This window comes from Patella vulgata, chromosome 8, assembly GCF_932274485.2.
Source record: "Patella vulgata chromosome 8, xgPatVulg1.2, whole genome shotgun sequence".
Taxonomy (NCBI): domain Eukaryota; kingdom Metazoa; phylum Mollusca; class Gastropoda; family Patellidae; genus Patella; species Patella vulgata.
In genome coordinates, this window is record NC_065886.2 from 11,739,119 (window position 1) to 11,758,917 (window position 19,799).

General features: G+C 35.4%; 1 protein-coding gene across 4 annotated transcripts in view; it reads right to left on the reverse strand.

The window, feature by feature from the left end:
• LOC126829886 (pleckstrin homology-like domain family B member 1) overlaps positions 1 to 19,799 on the reverse strand; it is a 204,918-nt gene that overhangs the window by 143,211 nt on the left and 41,908 nt on the right. Inside the window, exon 1 of one of the 4 annotated variants that reach the window (XM_056102684.1) lies at positions 4,853 to 4,986. The exons of the other annotated variants lie outside the window; for them this stretch is intronic. The gene's annotated coding sequence lies outside the window, so the exon portion shown is untranslated. Of the gene's footprint in view, positions 1 to 4,852; positions 4,987 to 19,799 lie in introns of those variants that run through there. 4 annotated transcript variants of the gene reach the window in all.

A 19,799-nucleotide genomic window follows, 5' to 3' on the forward strand; every position in this document is an offset into this window, starting at 1 on the left:
TATTCTATCCCAGAAAATTCTGAGAATTAATTTCCATTCTATCCCAGAAAAATCTAATGTGTTTTCTACCTTAGAAAATTCTGAGAATTAAAATTATTCTATCCCAGAAAATTTTGAGATTTAATTTTCATTCCATCCTCGAAAAATCTAATGTGTTTTCTCCAGGTCCTCTGGTTTCCTGCCACTGCTAACGACCCTGAGGAGGAAGCTAATTATTGAAATCAAACTGTAGGTGTGTTAGACTATAAAGACTATCTCTCATGATCAGTAGAACTAGTAGTTATAAAGGTATAACCTTGGTCAGCTGTGGTTCCTGACATTAAAGAATTCTTATCATTTCTTTGATTCTATAAGTAGTGTATATCAGTTTCGTATTGCACACTTAAGATAATATAACCATGATATACAAATTGATATTGCCCCGTATCATTGTTAACATACCAAGTATTTATCTATAGTATATAGATGAATGGTATGTACAGAATTCACACCCCTTTACTGATAATAATCACTCTTCTTCTTGTTTTTTTACACAAACAATGCCATGATGGATGAAGGAGATGTATTAGCCAATAACAATGGATGTATATATTGTACTAGCTGTTGGTTAATGTGAGGATATTCTTTTCAGGGGAGTTTATTTTCTGCTGGTTTGGGGAAGTTCGTAAATTAGCACATGGCAAGTCACAAGGGAAAATGTGAGGATATTCATTTTACAAGAGGTTATTTTCAGCTGGTTTGGGGAAGTCCGTGAATTAGCACATGGCAAGTTACAGAGGATAATTTGGGGATATTCTTTTCAGGGGAGTTTATTTTCAGCTGGTTTGGGGAAGTTCGTAAATTAGCACATGGCAAATTACAGGGGATAATGTGGGGATATTCTTTTCACAAGAGGTTATTTTTAGTTGGTTTGGGGAAGTTCGTAAATTAGCACATGGCAAGTCACAAGGGAAAATGTGAGGATATTCTTTTCACAAGAGGTTATTTTCAGTTGGTTTGGGAAAGTTTATAATTAAATTACCACATGGCAAGTTACAAGGGATTGGGATATGGTTAAGTAACCCCAACCCAGAATTTAGATGAATTTTTGGGATGGTAATGACCTCCTCCCCCATCCCACCTAATCTCCTCTCCAACTGACTATCCTTGCAACCTGAAAACAGACAGCTTAATGCACCATTTTTCTTTAACAAGTTAGGATGTTTTTTTGTTTACTATAAATCTGGTAAAAATAGAGATAAAATTCGCATTCAGATTTATAAAAAATATTCAAATGATTAGTTTATGGATCTTATCTGTGAAGAACTAACCAATGCTTGGCATGTTGATGTCTGGGATATCAAAATCTTGAGGGGACCAAACTGTATATTATTTTTGACACTGTCATGTAGGCCCTGGATTTGGCAGGTTGACGTCTGCAGGGGTCTCAAGATTTTGAGGGGGCCAAGATGTATAACATTTTTGACACTGTCATAGGTCTTTCTTAAACACAGTGTAGTCCGAATTATCCGTCAACATTGTTGGCTTTGCTCAATTGCGTGAGGGAAGGGGAAGGTCCTTCATCCAAATTCAGCACGACTATACAACAGTAAATTTAAATACAACTTCCCCCCTTTCGCCATTCTCCTTCTAATTCAATATACATAGATCTGTTTCTTTTCAAACTTGATTTACAAACCAATCAGATAACAAACCTTTCAACTTTACCAGATCAAATTCAACGATTTCTTCCACAGAGAATCTGATATGCGACCAATCTGATAGAGGAATTAACACAAATTGATGGGATCTGTTTAGTCTTAACTATAATTGTATTTATTAGAAAGTTTTTGATGCCTGATCTTCCAATTTCCATTAAGATGTCTTCTCACAACTCTGAGGGTTTACACTTAATTCCACTGGTTTTATTGATTAATTATTCACAAATTCAACCAATATCTGACAAGTGGCCCATTTTTGGGTTTTTATTTTTTTTACCAGAAATGTTTTGAAAAAGAGAGAGAAATGGGGTTTAATGTCCACTTGAAACAAACTAGGTCATTTCGGGACTAACATATGGTTCAATTTTATTTCAATAATTCGCTTGCACGTAGGGGTCTTTAGCAGTGGAAGGAAACCGGAGAACCTGGAGAAAACCCATGATGTTGGACAGGCAACCCTACTCCTTGTCACGTACAACCACAGAGTTGAAACCACGCCAGATGACTCAATGACAGACCTTATGATACAGAATGCACGTGCTAATCATTCGGCCATCCAACACCCCAGAAATGCCTTAAAACAACTTTGATATGGTTAAAGAAATAAAAGTAATGATATATTTAAATTTGATATATTGATTCATTTTGTGAAGACAGTATCTCTCGCAATAAATATTAGATCCACAGATAGAATGATGAGATATAATTGATTTCCTGTTTAATATAAACTCTAATTTTAACCTTATTCAGCCTGTTTTAAGGTTAAATTCTTTGAAATTCTAACTTTATGGTATACAAATTGTCTGATAAATTTTTCCAACCACTTAATTTCACTGTCAGTCAGTCAAGACTGTGAAATAAGACTGAAAGGAAAACCCTGGTTTAGCTCCTTTACCCGATGCAAGGAATCTCTATTGACAGTGTACAGACTTGTTTTTATACTTTCTAGTATCTTGAATGATTTTGATGATTGCACCCCTTCCTGGAAACACCACAGATTAAAATTTGGATGTGTTTTACAAAAAATTTCTTCAGTTTTGAAAGAATATTTCTAAAAATGTTTCTGATTTAAGTCATGAAATTCTAAATTCAATAAAAAAAAAAAACATGTTTTTTCCTACTTTTAAATATTTTGAAAACATTTTTTTTTGCCAATCCCTTGAATGTGCACCACAGACTTAAACTTGGATTTGTTTTCCAAAATCTGTTTTGAAAGAATGTTTCAAATTTCAGGTATAGATTTTTAAATCCAATAAACAAAACTATAAATTCAGTGCAGTTGCCCACTTATGACAAATTTCAACACGAAAAAAGCCAAACCCAAAACCTGCTTTCCATCCTCCCGGTGACATTTGACCTCACAGTTCAATAAACTGAAAGTAAAATTTGTGAGTATTCTCCATGTGTGAGAATATAAACACATGTCTTTATGAACTGTACTACAACTATAAACACATTTATAATATCTTTCACATTCACATCTAAATCATATCATACTCACCCAGTCACATTTAAACCTTATCATAGTTACCCCAGTCACATTTAAACCTTATCATAGTTACCCCAGTCATATTTACATCTTATCATAGTTACCCTAGTCACATTTATACCTTACTGCACAAATCATATAGTCATTTTTACACCTTACTGTTAAAATCATATCACCGTCACTCACAGTCAGTTATAGTACAAATCATATCATAGCTACCGACCTTCCTGTACAAATCATATCATAGTCACTTAGTCACAGTTTTACACTTTACAAATCATATCATAGTTACCTAGTCACAATTAGATATAATTTTTGTTTCATATAAGATATGCTAATTATCTAGTCACCCAAATTATTTACGAGTCCTTGTACAAATCATATCCTAGTCACCCGAATACAATGTCTTGCACATTGAATAATAGAAATAAAACAGTGATAACTTACTAGAATTATATATCAGCCAAATATTGGTCAGAAAATAATTCTAAGTTAATTTTACATCCTAAAATTACACAATCAGTAGACTGTTATATGATTTAACAGGGTTTTTTTTATACCAGCGTACAAGACGTTGCAATCTGATGCTTCATCTTCTTACATCATAACATAAACAACGATGACTAAATATAACTCATCCCTTACTACTAGTTCGAGAATATGCCCATTTTGCACTTTTTGTCTTTCTATGATTCAACCTACTATTATTTTTTCACCACAATGAACAAAATATATTTGTTAGTCAGTGTGTCATTATAAAATAGATTAGCAAGTAATTAAAATGTCTGCCAGAAGCCAGTAAAAAGTTGAAATGCCAAAGTTAATTTTCTATACCACATATTATATACAGTACTTTCTTAGAACAATAATTTGTTTGTGTGTAGGAGTCTTTAGCAGTTGCAGGAAACACAAAAAGTTATTAACAATAATTTGTTTAGCAGTCGAAGGAAACCCACAAAGTTACTATCTATGAGCTTATGAACTAAATTGGTCATGTTAGGCCAGTAGTTCTTAACCTTTACTGCTTGTACCCTTTGAGATTTCATAATATTTCTCTGCACCCCCTGTTTAAAATGGCTTACGGAATAAATGAAATGATAACTACTGATTTGATATGAAATATATACAATGTAAGTATATTTATACAATGCGTAGAATACATATACAAATATACTGAATACATAAATAGTACATCAAGTACAACTGTACATACACAAGTACAGTACACCAGACAATCAGACATATGATTAATCTATACATTATTGAATTTGACACCATATCTTGTAGTCCCTGCTTTGATGCTTCATACTCCCAAGTGGTACATGTACCCCCGGTTAAGAACCATTGTGTTAGACCACTTTGACCACCCAACAGAGCACTAAGCTAAAAGCCCATGCGTTAGAAGACTCCACATTCAATTAATCAGATTGGTCTAAAAATCGAGAAATAGAATTGATCTTATTTTCATTTTTCATTTTTCATGTCTATCCCAAAATTTAAATACCATGCCTATCCTGAAATTTATAGAATTGATCTTATTTTCATTTTTCATTTTTCATGTCTATCCCAAAATTTAAATACCATGCCTATCCTGAAATTTATCCGTAAAGCAAAAAAAAAAAAAAAAAAAAAAAAGCATCAAACAAAATACAATGGAATTTACCTGATGAAGTTGGAAATGTCAATCAAAATAAACGAAATTTATGTTTAAAATCATAACCAACAGGAATAATCCGCCGAACGAACGTACGAAAATAAACAAAAGATTTAAAGCCGACACCGGGAAACACAGGCAGACGGAATGAACGATGAAATAAATACAAGAAAACTAACGATAGTTTGAGTGGTTAACTTGACGTAATTCCAATACATGAGCCATCATTTTCCTGTCAGACCTGACTCAAACGGTAGCAGGAAGATTTTTTACATAAAGAAATATCTGACATTACAGACGCCATTCGACATAAGCCATGAGGTATAAAGTACTATATCATAATATACCATACTTATGGTAAAAATAATCTTGTGGGTTTCCTCTGGGTTAATCTCACTACTAATTAAGACACCTACACTGTAACCCAGGTATCGTTTAATCTTGTGTATCTAGCACTAATTTCTTTCACATTCGTTTAATATCCAATCTTTGTTTCAAAATTTGTAAAAACTGTTTAAAATCACCATAAATTGTTTAATTTGTACTTCTGTCCAGTTTAAAGCTGACCATTCAATTTTGATAATGAGTGTCCAATTTACAAGTGTTTAATTTCTCAATCATTGTTAAAAAATAAACAACCCAATTGATTAATGATGTATAATGATTAATTTTTGAACAGTGATCAGGAAATTAAATACTTGTAAATTGGACACTCATTATCAAAATTAGTCAGCTTTAAACTGGACACATGTACAAATTAGATGATTTTTGGTGATTTTAAACGATTTTTATGAATTTTTAAACAAAAATTTGATATTAAACGAATGTGAAAGAAATTAGTGCTAGATACACAAGATTGAACGATACCTGGGTTACAGCGCTACGTGCAAGCAACAGGGTCTTTTAACCTGAAACGTTATATAGATGAACAAGCTAATTAATCGCATATTTATTTTTTTCAAAAGTATCGAGCAATCAAACTATACACTAAGTTTCATCACTCTCTATCAGATAGAATCAAGATTATCATGTCCCAAAGCATCTACCAATGAAATTGTCAGCTAAAAATGTTAATCATTGAACTCAGTCAAGGTCTGTCAATGAGTCAATGGCATGGTTTCCATTCCCTGCTTGTATGTGACAAGGAGTAGGGCTGCCTGTTCAGCCTCATAGGTTGAAATAAAATTGAACTATATCTTAGTTCCGAAATGACCTAGTTTGTGTCAGTGGACCCCTCTCTCTCTCTCTCTCTGGTGAATGTGAATGTCTATAGAGGACCTTGAATTTTCATTCTATCCGAATGACTAGAGACAATTCCTCACCACAAGGCCTTTCATCCTACACCACTGAAAAGTGGAAATCATTCTAGAAAATCTTGAACTTTCTCTGACAACACAGGAATTGAAGAACCTGGTTAGTGATCGAGCATCTTACTCATGGTGCTAACGTGGCTCCCTTAAACAGATTACAACAGATATCACAAATACAATTTATCTACTGGTACACTGCAGTATTGTACATAACACATATACTTATGGAAGAACAATTGTTATAATATGTGTTATAGTGTATTGTTCTATCCAGTTACTAAATGCCTCTAAAAGATTACAACATTTGTCTTTAATCGTATGTGTTATAGTTTATTGTTCCATCCAGTTTATTGTTCCATATATACTATTCAAAAAAAGTAGGGGATATTTGATTTTTAAGTGTTATTAAAGTCACCTAATGAAACTGACGAAGAAACAAATGACAAAATGAAATGAAGTTCACATTCATCGATTTATTCCAAATGATCGTTAGACTAAGTAAGGCACAGACTGACCATTATAAGGGTAAAATGATACCCGGGGTCAAACAGCAAAGTTACCACAGCATCACAACCAAGTCAGTAACGGGTAAATCCTCCTCTGTTTGCCAAACAAGCATTGATCCGACGTGGCATACTCCTAATGAGACGTCTAAGGTCATTTTGGTCCAGATTGTCCCATTCCTGTTGCAACGCAGCAGCAAGTTCTTGGACATTGGCAGGACGTTGTTGACGTTGACGTAACCTCTGTCCAAGCATGTCCCAGACATGCTCGATGGGGGAGAGGTCGGGACTCAGTGCTGGCCAAGGTAATGTGGTGATGTTCTGTTGTTGGAGGTAACCTGTAACGATCCTGGCCCTGTGACATCTTGCGTTGTCATCCTGGAAGATGAAACGGCGGCCATGACGTCGTGCGAACGGCACAACATGGACTGCCAAGATGTTGTCCCGGTAGTACTGGCCTGTAACACGCCCTGCAACAACATGTAAAGCCGTTCTTCCAGCAACAGTGATGCCTCCCCACACCATAACAGAACCACCCCCAAATCGATCATGTCTGATGACGTTAACGTCTTGGAAGCGCTCGTTTCGACGACGCCACACCCTCCTACGTCTGTCCAAAAAATCAACAGTGAACCTTGACTCATCTGAAAACATCACATTGCTCCAGCGTCGATTATCCAAGTGTTGACGATCCCTACACCAACGACGTCTTGCCTGAATGTGATGATCTCTCAAACAAGGGATCACGCGAGGACGTCGGGCGCGAAGGTGACCCCTATGCAGTCGATTCCGAATCGTCTGGCCACTCACTCTCACACCAGTGTCTGTTTGAAGACGAGCGCTGATCTGATTTGCTGTGATGACACGATTTCTCAAGGCCAAGGTACAGATAAATCGATCCTGGGCTTGAGTTGTCGCCCTTGGTCGACCTGAGCGTGGTCTGTCCTGTACAGATTGTGTATCACGGTATCTGGACCATAGCCTGCTTATGACAGACTGAGAAACATTCATCGTCCGCGCCACAACCGCCTGTGTTGTGCCGATCTGTAGCATGCCAAGGGCACGTAACCTTTCATTTTGGGTAAGCCGACGCATATCAAAATTTGTTTTCTGGTCACTAAAACAATTAAACTGATGTTTCCACCCTGGAATTCAATGCCACAATGACTGTAACATTCAAAGTCAGAGTCGTGCAAATCTTGGGTTGGACCCCCATGATGATCCCAAGCATCACCTGCATTCCATGCGGTAGCTATTGGTGCGTTTGGGCGTCACATGTAACTGGAAATGTTTCTTCTGTTAGGTTCTATAGTGACTTTTTTCGTAGTCATTTGCATATTTTAGTATTATGCCCCCAAAATCAAATATCCCCTACTTTTTTTGAATAGTATATATCTGTGCCCATAAGAGAGGATATATTTTTGTTGCACCTAATGAAATAAAAAGTTTATTTGAATGAATATGGTATATGAAATGGTATATAGGGAAAGTCTAGAGAATATGTTCCTGGCAGTACTTCAAGACTTTCAGGAACTCTGGTAAACTGATTGCCGAGTTGTAAGAGATCTTATCATCTGGTTTCCTTGCATTTTCTACTACGACTAATAACTCTACGTATTACATTATATTATAAACTAATGATTCATTTCTGTTATACAATACAAATAGGGAGCCACGGTGGCTCAGTGAGAGAGAGAGAGATGTGGTGTAACCTCCACTCGACACAAACTAGGTCATTTCGGGACTAACATATGGTTTAATTTTATTACAATAATTCGTTTGCACGTAGGTGTTTTTAGCAGTGGGAGGAAACCAGAGGACCCAGAGAAAACCCACGGGGCTGGACAGACGACCCACTATTCCTTGTCACGTACAATCGGGGAATCAAAACCAAACCAGTTGACTCAATGACAGACCTCACGATTCAACGCGGGCGCTCTAACCATTCGGCCATCCAACACCGCCAGTAGAGAAAGGGCTAGCTCACTAACCTGGAGGTCCGGGGTTTGATCCAAGTGTTGGTCGAGAAAGTTCACCGGGATCTTCCAGTGTGGAATCCCCTTTTCAGTGGTACAAGATGTAGGACCTGGCAAGAATGAGTGTCCAGTTGTTCGGATGGGACAATAAACATGTAAAAGAACCCTTGACAGTTGGTGAGAGAAAGAGAAATGGGGTTTAACGTCCACTTGACAGACTAGGTCATTTCAGGACTAACATGGTTTAATTTTATTTCAATAATAATAGGGGTCTTTAGCAGTGGGAGGAAACCACAGAACCCGGAGAAAACCCACGAGGTTGGACAGGCAACCCTACTCCTTGTCACCTACAACCAGGGATTCGAAACCACGACAGATGACTCAATGACAGTCCTTATGATACAGCGCGCACATGCTAACCATTAGGCCATCCACCCCCCTTGACAGTTGGAATTTGGTATATGAGTAGGCTGTAGCAAAATGTCTCTCATAGTACATTGTATGGCATATGTCTGTCTTCATTGGTCTGAGTCGGTGCAGAAATGTAGGATATTAAACCCCATTTCATTTCTATAAATAAAATAAGTTAATAATGTGTCTCATTTTGATCCAAGTTATCTTCTCTGCTTGGAGTTCCAACTGTCAAGGGTAGTTTTACAGTGAACAAATTTCAGTAAACTCTTAACTTAAGTCTGTGAATGCTATGTAAATTCGGGGACAGGAATCGTGAGTTAAAACACCATTAGCATCTTGTAGGGAAACGTTAAGAAAATAGCCTTAAGTCTGTGAATGCTATGTGAATTCGGTGACAGGAATCGTGAGTTAAAACACCATTAGCATCTTGTAGAGAAACACTAAGAAAATAGCCTTCGACAGTCACCATAATCGATGGAAATCTACGGCCTCTGCTCTATGTTCAATTAGGAATAGAAAGGCCTAAAGAAGAAAAAACAAACCTTTCAATTTCTTAATGGAAAAAAAAATACTTCTTTAATGAAGTAATAGCTGATCTTAATCTCTCCTGAAAGCCTCATTAAATCCAACATTAGTTTTGATTGGTTACAGTGGGCTGTCAATCAACACCAGCTGACTAATCAATTAACTTGACACATTATTATCCAACAAATATCACCTTTATCATAGAGAGATGATTATTGGTTGTTAGAAGTTACAACATCAAGAGAAATACCAACTATAAATTGGTTCGTATAATTACCTCTATAACTGATAGAAGTTACTGCTCCTTAATATCGGTTGGTTAGCGATCATTAAGATTATTAAGCAGTGTGCCAACTTCTTGTGGATAGATTAATTAAGAAAGGATCCTTTGAGTTCATGGGTTAATATTTATTATATTGCCCCACATTACGACTAAGAGTTATTTCTAAACACTTTACAAATATAGGTTTAACACATCTGTTTTTTTTAAAACAGAAATGTCTTTAGGCTAGATTTGTAAGAACTAAATGATACATTTTGACATGAGTGCCAACTTTTTATGAATGCATTAAGAAACCAATGTTGAGTTCATGGGTTAATAATTATCCAGTTATTTGAGGTTATTATTTAGGGTTATGCACATTAACAGATCTTAAACTGTGTGTAAACTCTTCAGTTATTGTATTTTTTCTTCCATATCTGTTGATAATCGTAATTGGACTTTCGGAGAGTTCTTTTACAGGACCTTGTTTTTTCATTCCATCCGAACGACTGGTTGATATCGCAGACAATTTATTCCTGGAAAGCCAGTGAGAAGAACCAGTCGTGGGTAAGAGAATCGGCTAGCGTAGTTTGGAGCTAGAGGAGCGAATAAGAAATCAGTGACCAAGTTTTTATCTTAGACATATTTACTGCCCCCTTCAATCCACCCCACATCCATGGTTTGTCTGGTAGGTTTGGTTTTGTGTGTAGTGCAGTCTTCCTGTACTTACTATTAGTGAGACATGAGAACAAGTTTTCATCTTGGACAAGTCATCAAGTCAAATAAAGCCATATCCTTGATGGGAGAAAAAAAGAGCGAAATGGGGTTTAGCGATCACTCGACACAAACTAGGTCATTTTGGGACTCCCATAAGTTCAATTTAATAATTCGCATGCAGACGGCAGTATGGGAGGAAACTGGAGAACCAGGAGAAAACCCACGTGGTTGGACAGGCGACCCTACTCCTTGTCACATTCAACCGGGACCTTTTCATACAGCGCGCATGTGCTAACCATTCAGCCACCCAATCAGTAACAAACACATTGAGATAGAAGTTTTTAAGTTAAACCTTAATCTGTTTAACTCATTATAATTATAGTATGTTATATATATATATAGAGAGAATCTCTGTAGTATATCAACCTGTATAACACACAGTAACAGTTACCAGATGATTTCCATGATTGGTGAGGCAATGTGGAAACTGAAGGGAGGTCCTCAATATAAACCTGAGGCTAGAGGCATGCTACAGATTCACGAATAAAAATTGTATGACAAACATTTTGTGGATTTAAAAGTGAAATGAAATAGGGTTGAACACACTACTTTTCTGCTCCGACTTGCCGAATGAAGATGGGCATACGCCATACAGTGCGCTCAAGGGAAATTTTGCCAGGACAGCGGCTCTACAGTCTACTCTTATTTCGAAATCCAACTGTCAAGGGATCTTTTACGTGCACATCAATGTGTACAAGGACCTTGTTTTTTCATCCCATCCAAACAACTAGACAAATGTCCTTTTCAGGCCCACCCTCCTGCACCACTGACAATGAGGAACTGCGCTGGAACATTCTCGGTCAACAAGATTTTAAAGTTATGCTGTCTGCTAAATGGTAACTAACATAGCTCTCTTGTTATTACAACATATATCCAAAACATCAACAGTATATTATTGAAATCTGAAACTACCCTTCTGTTTACATTCTTTACAAAAATAATAAATGAAATATAATGGGGTTTAACATCCTACTGTTCTGTTCAGACTCGGCTAATGAAGACGAGCATACGCCATACAGTGTGCTATGATTCATAGTATGAGGGAAATTTTGCCAGAACAGTGGCGCTACACCCTACAGCAAATTCAAATTGCCAAGGGATCTTTTACGTGCACTCCAATGTGTACATGAGACCTCGTTTTTCTATCCCATCCGAACGACTAGACAGCTGTCCTTGTCAGGTCCTCCGTCCTGCACTGCTGACAAGGTGAAACCACGGCTGAAAATCCTGCGACGCCTAGACTAGCGAGCTAGCGTCTTACCCATTTAGCCACTATGGCTCCTAGAAAAATAATAAAAAAGAAACAATTCTTAAGACAACTGTAGAAACGGCAATACTATATACCGGAAAACTCACGGAAAACACCGGAAAACAACCGGAAAACAACTGAAAACACCATTTTATACTAAATACCGGAAAATACCCTATATAGGTAACCCGGAGACTGGCACCCTAAAAAGGTAACCGGGAGCCTGGTCCTCTGTGTGCCTGGGTTAGGGTTAGGGTTAGTTTCCGGGTTTATAGTATAGCCCTTCTTCGGGTTACCTATTTAGGGTGGTTTCCGGTATTTAGTGTTTTTCCGGTATTCAGTATAACATGGGGTTTTCTGGTAGTTTTCCGGTGTTTTCCGGTATATAGTATAGCCCTTGTAGAAATTGTCTTGTATTAATTAATAGATGTGAACATCCAATCAACATCTGCCTATCATTAATCAATTTCTTTTGTTCTGAAATAAATCACAGGTGGTAACCATAGAGATATATCTAAGCATATCTGACAAAATTCTTTTGTTCAGCTGAAAGTTTGTCAAGAAATTCCCCTAAACCAGAAAAGACTATAACTTATTATAAATCCAAAAAGAAATGATAAGAATTCATATCTTAGACCAACTGATAAGGTTACAACAAGAACTAGTCAATCCCAAATAAATAGATGACATCCATTTAACATGTATTATTCAAGAGCTAAATCTGCCTATTGCAGGTCTTTTTCCTAGGTTAAATATGTTATATAAACTATTAATCAGGCATTTATTCACATCACAAGCCCATAATCAACTCTCTAGTGCATCGGATGGCTGTGATATTGAATGAATTAGAACACTTGTGTCATTTAATAATTTTAACAATAAAATGGATAATCAAGACTAATTGTTTATTATCGTAGCGATGGTACTTAACAATTGAGGCTATCTTGTCAAAACTTCAAACATTCATAACTTGGCTCACAATAAAGTAATTGCACTGAAATTTTCTTTTTCATTTTATATTTTGAACTATTATAGCAAGAAGGACCAACTCTTTATCTAAATCTTACATAATGCATAATTCCTTGCACATTTATCATTTATTACAACATCTAGACATCAAATTGTTTATCACTCTGTTTAACCTGATTAGAAACTGATCAAAATCTAACAGAATCAAAGGTAAAACGGGCCATTATTACAACTTCATTCAAAATTCTATCCAAGTGAACAGAAGTACAGGTTTCATAATATCTTACTAAACAACTCAAAAATTATAATTGCTAAGATCAATTATCTTGCAATTAAATAACTAATGATTTAATCTTTTTTGCAAAGAAGTATTCCCCCCAAAAAATAGTTGATAAATATCAGTAAATGTTTTTAAATGAGAATACCTGTTTAGATTTGATCCAATCTTTGAAAGTCACATAAATCTTCAAAAAACAATCAACTCACAAAATATGAAAACAGAAGCTGCAATTAATTACAAATTCATACTCTTCAGTCTGTAAGAACACAATTAGTATATTCTCCTAAATAATGTACAGTACACATAAACTTGTTGAACTTCCAAAAAATTAAACAAACTTGGATGAAAAAAAATGTGTGAACAAAGTGAAAGAAGAATCCAAATGAACGTCTGCATCCAATTAAGCAGAAGTCTGTGTTCCTCCTTGATTTAGTTCCTGCCACTCAAACGGTTTGTAAATAATGACTTCCTGTATAATAGTCAGGGCGGGCAATAACTGATTTATACCACATCTATAAACTACCTTAGATTTCTCTCTTTAACTCTCTCAGGTAGAATTTGTACATCTGTCGTCTCTATCGTTCTGGTGCCTAATTCACCAAAACTTAAGGATGCAGCCATTTCGTTGTTTGAGATTTAAAATCATAGTACATAGTTTGACTCTTGTCCAATGATAAGGGCTAAATTATTAAAATAATTTAGTTAAAGATTTTGTAAATAAAGCCTCGGGCCTACAGGATTCTTTCATCTGATTTTAATTACAGAATGATTTTTTGAAATTAGTGAATTATCTTCAAATTTAACTGTTAATAATAATTTTAAATTTTTTTTTTCTTTCCACTTTAAACTCTTCTGATCGTTTTTATTTCTTTTTATATACTGAGAATCAGGACACATTTCAGGGCTTTACTTTGTTCTACTGAGAATTAGGACTTGTTTCAGGGGTTTACTTTGTTCTACTGAGAATCAGGACTTGTTTCAGGGCTTTACTTTGATATGCTGAGAATCAGGAGTTTTATTTCAGAACTTTAGTTTCTTATACTGAGAATCAGGACCCTTGTTTCGGGGTTTTAGTTTGATCTACTGAGAATCAGGAACCTCATTTCAGGGCTTTAGTTTGATCTACTGAGAATCAGGAACCTCATTTCAGGGCTTTAGTTTGATATATACAAGTTTTGAGGGAGGTTTATCTCCATTTGATCTAAACTAGGTCATTTCAGGACTAACACATAGTTACATTTTATTTCAATAATTAGCTGTGGGAGAAAACCAATGGACCAAAAGAAAACACACGAGGTTGGACAGGTGACCTTCTTACTTATTACGTCCAAGCTTGGAACCAAAACCATGCCACTGGAGATGATGCCAGACCTTATGATCTAAAAGCTCACTTGACTATCCCCTTTAATTTATGTGTAAAACATTAACTGAGATAATGCTAAAACTTGTCACTTTCTTTGAATAAAATATCTATTTAATCTGAGGTAAAAACTGAATAGACAAAAATTGACCAGGTGTCAAGATTCTGAAATGAAAGCCCTGCTGAGTATCAAGCAGACTATAATATGAAGAAGTGCTGGGAGGGAAAAAACCAAAGTGTTGCAGTTCTCATTAGTTTTTGCTCGCAGGTAAAATTATATACAGCCTGTCAACTGCTGCAGGCATGCATATCATTTCTAGGCGTCTACAGTCTACAACAGATTTCAAATTACCAGAAATTACAAGGTGATATCTAGTTCAGTCTTCGCTATCTTATTGCTGCGCTATCTCCTAATTATATACAATGACATGCATTTTTTTAAAATACTATTTATTCAATAAATATTTACAGATTATAAAGATCCAATATATAATTATGACAGATGCATTTCTTAAAATAAACTTAATGTTTGAAGAGGATCTGTGTGTTATGTTTCAATTTTCTGAGTCATCTCTGTGGTAATGGCCCATAATTTGTTTTAGTAATTTAACACACACAATTTTATGGATGCACAGCTACTGAAATTAATCTGTATCATTTGTTTTATAAATACAAGATTATCCTTGTCGACCTATTGTATAGTAATAAATGTTGTAATTGGTTATTCATAAAACTGTATCTTGTGTTAATATGTTCAATTACTAAATGCCTATCAAAGCAGTTAAAAATACATTATGCAAGAGCTAAATCTGCCTATTGCAGGTCTTTCTTTAGGCCTGAAATGTTATCTAAATATTAGACATTAATTAACTTATCCAGACCATAATCAACTCTCGATGGCATCGCTAGCCTGTGATATTTATTGGATTAGGTTCTGATTTTCTGCTCGACTTTCATTCATAATTTAATCATGAAATGGATAATCGAGACTGTTTTTTATTGTACCGACTTTAGTAAGGATGACCAAGGCTAGGCCGAAAATTCAATCGCTAAAATCTTGGTTCAGAGTGGATCAATTTGACTGAAGTTTTTAGCAAATTCCCTTTACAGTATCTAGTTTTTAACTATTATAGTGAGAACTGCCAACTCTTTATCTAATCTCCCATAACTTCATCACAATACAGTTTATTAACAATGTTGTGGCTCAGTGAGTATGTAAATGAAATAAAATGGGGTTTAAAGTCCTACTGTTGTGAACCAGCCCGGGCTAACACAGCCAGACATTCGCCATGCAATGTGCTACTATGAACGATGATTTGCCTGGACATTGGCGCTATATGCCCTAATCTTATTTCAAAATCTAACTGTCAAGGACGTCTTTAACGCATTTTTTTTGGTCCCATTCACACAACTAGACCCTGTTCCTTGCCAGTTCCTGCACCACAACAATCACGCTGTAAAATCCCTAGGTACCTTCTCCACTAACACTGGGATCTAACCCTGGACCTTACTCACTGAACCACTGTAGCCCCCAGTTTGTATCGCATTGGTGCACAAACAAGTTGGCCAAGACAATTTGTTGAGAAATACAACTAAAACGAGATCCCTAGCCATAAAGTCTTTGCCGTCACATATTTTAGTAATTCATTACCAGGAGCCACGATACCTCATGAGTGAATAAGACGTTGGCTCGCTAACCTGGAGTTCCTGTGTTCGATCCCTGCTAGAGCCAAAAAAGTTCATCAGGATTTTTCGGCATAGTTCCCCCTTGTCAAGGTTGCAGGACAGAGGGTCTGGTAAGGGACAACATATAGTCATTCAGAAGGGACGAAAAGTCGAGGTATTTCATTTGTAATTCATTTTGAATTTCCCCGACAATAATTAAAGGGTAATAATCTTGTTTATATCTTAAAGTAGGTGATTTTAATAACAGGAAATGATATCCTCCAAATCTAATTAACCAATCAAATTCAAATTTACATAGTTTATACCAGCAGAATGTTCCGCGGCACCACAGAATTTCTACTTGACATAACTTCTCTACTTATATTACGTTACATGTACCAAGGAACTATAAACATTACGACATGATGCCATGTGCTCTTCAGAGAATGTTTGGGATTTTAAATTACCTCATTACTTGAAGAGTTCCATCTCGTAAAACCAATTAAAGGAAAGTTAGCGGTACCTATATTATAGTCTTAGTCTACAAATTAACTCTTTAAAATGAAATTTCTTCTCTACTTTGTATGGTACATGTTTTAATTTCTGGGTACAGTTAGATGAAAATTAAAATCATTAGTTCAAATTACTTTTATCAGGGATAAAAATATTTTAAATATTTTGCGTTTGAAACATAAAAATCATTACACCTTTTTCCTATGATATTCGGTACAGGGGGTGGTGGTGGGGGGTCCAGGTCCTCCAGTTTTCTTGAACTGCTAAAGATCTCTACGTGCAAGCATATTATTGAAATAGAATTTTACCAAATGTTAGTTCCATAACGACTATCCCTTTATCTCTCTATCTTTCTCTCTCTCTTTTATTTATAAAATAAAAATCATCCCACCTTTTTTTGTGATATGGGTTTATTACACACTTTGAAGATAGTCGTCCTCTCCACTAATGATAATTCCTCAGATCCTGTCAACAATAGACAGGTAACAATACTGGCAATTAAAGTTCTTCAAATCCTTTATTTACAACTACAGGTAATATTGGCTGCTGATCCAGGTGTGAATTCCGGTAATAATTACAGGTAAAAGTGATTGGTGATACAGGTGTAAACTATGGCAATATTTTTTAGTATTTCTCTCAACAAAGTTAATCCATTTCTAACTTCAAATAAACATCTTGTGAATTATTTCCACAAACTATCCCTTTTACCAAATGACCATAAAATGAATAAGTTCTGACCTCAGATCAGTAAAGTAGAAATATTTAACCTATTAGGTTTCAACCAATCCAGTGCAAGTAATCTTGTATCATATTTCAAACCTATTAATATAAAACTGACCAATAAACTGTTTTTCATGTAGTTAAATGTTTCCAGTCAAACCAATTGAACCATTCTGTCAATCAAAATATAACATTTCAAATTGCAGGGTTTTCCTTTTTCAACTAGTAATTAAATAAAAAAAAACAGCAATAGCCAACTGGCATCAAGTAACCTAATAATTAATGGTCAACTTTGGACATGAGAAATACAAATTTGTTATAATTCATTAAATACAATATTTACATTAAATACACTAATTTCTTTCACATTCGTTTAATATCAAATCTTTGTTTAAAAATTTGTAAAAATCGTTTAAAATCACCCCAAATCATCTAATTTTTACTTGTGTCCAGTTTAAAGCTGACTGCTTAATTTTGATAATGAGTGTCCAATTTACAAGTATTTAATTTCCTGACCACTGTTCAATAAAATCATTATACATCAATAATCTATTGTGTTGTTTATTTTTGAACATTGAACAGTGGTCTGGAAATTGTGAAGAGAGAGAGAGAGAGAGAGAGAGAGAGAGAGAGAGATGGGGTTTAACGTCCACTCAACACAAACTATGTGATTTCAGGACTAACATTGGGTTTAATTTTATTTCAATAATTTGCTAGCGCGTAGGGGTCTTTAGCAGTAGGAGGAAACCAGGGGACCTGAAGAAAACCCACAAGTATGGACAGGCACGTACAGCCGTGGAATCGAAACCACGCCACTTGACTCAGTGACAGACTTTATGACCATTCTGCCACCCAACCCCCGGAGAAAACCCATGAGGTTGGACAGGCGACCCTACTCCTTGAAATGACAATCAGTTGTTTTAATGACTAGGAATAAGAAAAAATATCATCTTAATTCAAGTTTTTCTTGAATCAATTTAAATAGCATAGAGTGCATATTACAAAATGTCTTAAAAAAAACAAAAACACAAAAAAATAAATAGCAATTTAAATGTTTCATCTTTCAATTAGCAAGATTCACCATGAATAACCTATGTAGAAACACATGTGTCCGTAAATTTTGTTAACAAATTACCTAATAGTTCATGCAAATTAAAAATGTGAAAAAGGTTCAGCAAACATTTTAATAGAAATGTCAAACAGGAAGAAAAAAGAACCCCAACAAATTATTGAAACATATGGTGAACAAACTTAATCTCTATTTATAGAAAATTATTAAAGATACATTAGTTAAGAGTTTAATAAAGAGTTGTCCATTCTTGCTATAATAATTCATAAATAGATGATAAAAAAAGGAAATGTTGAAAATTTCAGTGAAATTACTTTGTTCTGAACAGAAATGTCACTGTTGGAAGTTTGGACTAGAAATAAGCATCAATTGTGTCTGTACCGTCTATGAGAATTGGCGATCATTTGATTGATAGACGATAAATTCCACCCACATATTCTCGATTATCAAGTAACATGCTCAATGGCTATGGTAGCCTCGCTTAGCAGGCCTTTCATCGCCAGTTTCCGGTAGTGACATCAGCAACTATTGGTAAATGTTAGCTTGGTCGGCCATTTATTGATTTAATTTTAAATGGATGACTGTTTAAATCCTAACCATCTGTGGGTCTACAGAGTTGATTTTGAGCTCTTCGTGTAAATAAAGGTCTAATTAATAATTTCTATAACATCTGAAGCCTAAATAAAGACTTGCAATAATCAGATTTAGCTCTTGCATAAAAAAATTATTTTTATTTTTACTTTGATAGACATCACCTGTCACTGTTAGAACTGAATAGTGTGTTTGACTCTTCAAGGTTCGTGTGCCGTGCGCGTGGATATCATGTAATTTTTTCTATGCACCCGTGAAGCGATTTATAAAACATTTCCTCCTTTAAGAGGGGAAGTGTAATTAGGCGTATGGCGTATGGCCGGCACACGTCTGTCATGGTTTCCTGATTTGGTATTAGATTGACAGCTGTGAAAGTTTTTATCCTTGTGAAGAATCAAGAGGAAGTCCTACTATCTTTTATATCAAATCTAATCTTTACGGCCAAATCAATCTAATTTTTTGTTCTTTGGCGGTCTTGATAAGCAAATAGCCACTTAAAGTGGCATTTAGGTAAGATTAGATAAAGAGCTGACAGTTTTTCCTATAATCGTTAAATTTTATATAAACGATAGTAGGATTTCCTCTTGATTCATAATTGGATTTAAATAATTTCAGTAAAATTATTTCACTCTAGGCCTAGATATCGGCGATGTAATTATAGTCTAGCCTTGATTATCATTACTACCATTATTACGATAACAAAAAAAGTCTTATTTACACAATTTTACGGTAACCACATCGACCACAAAACATATTTAAATTTACTTATGACA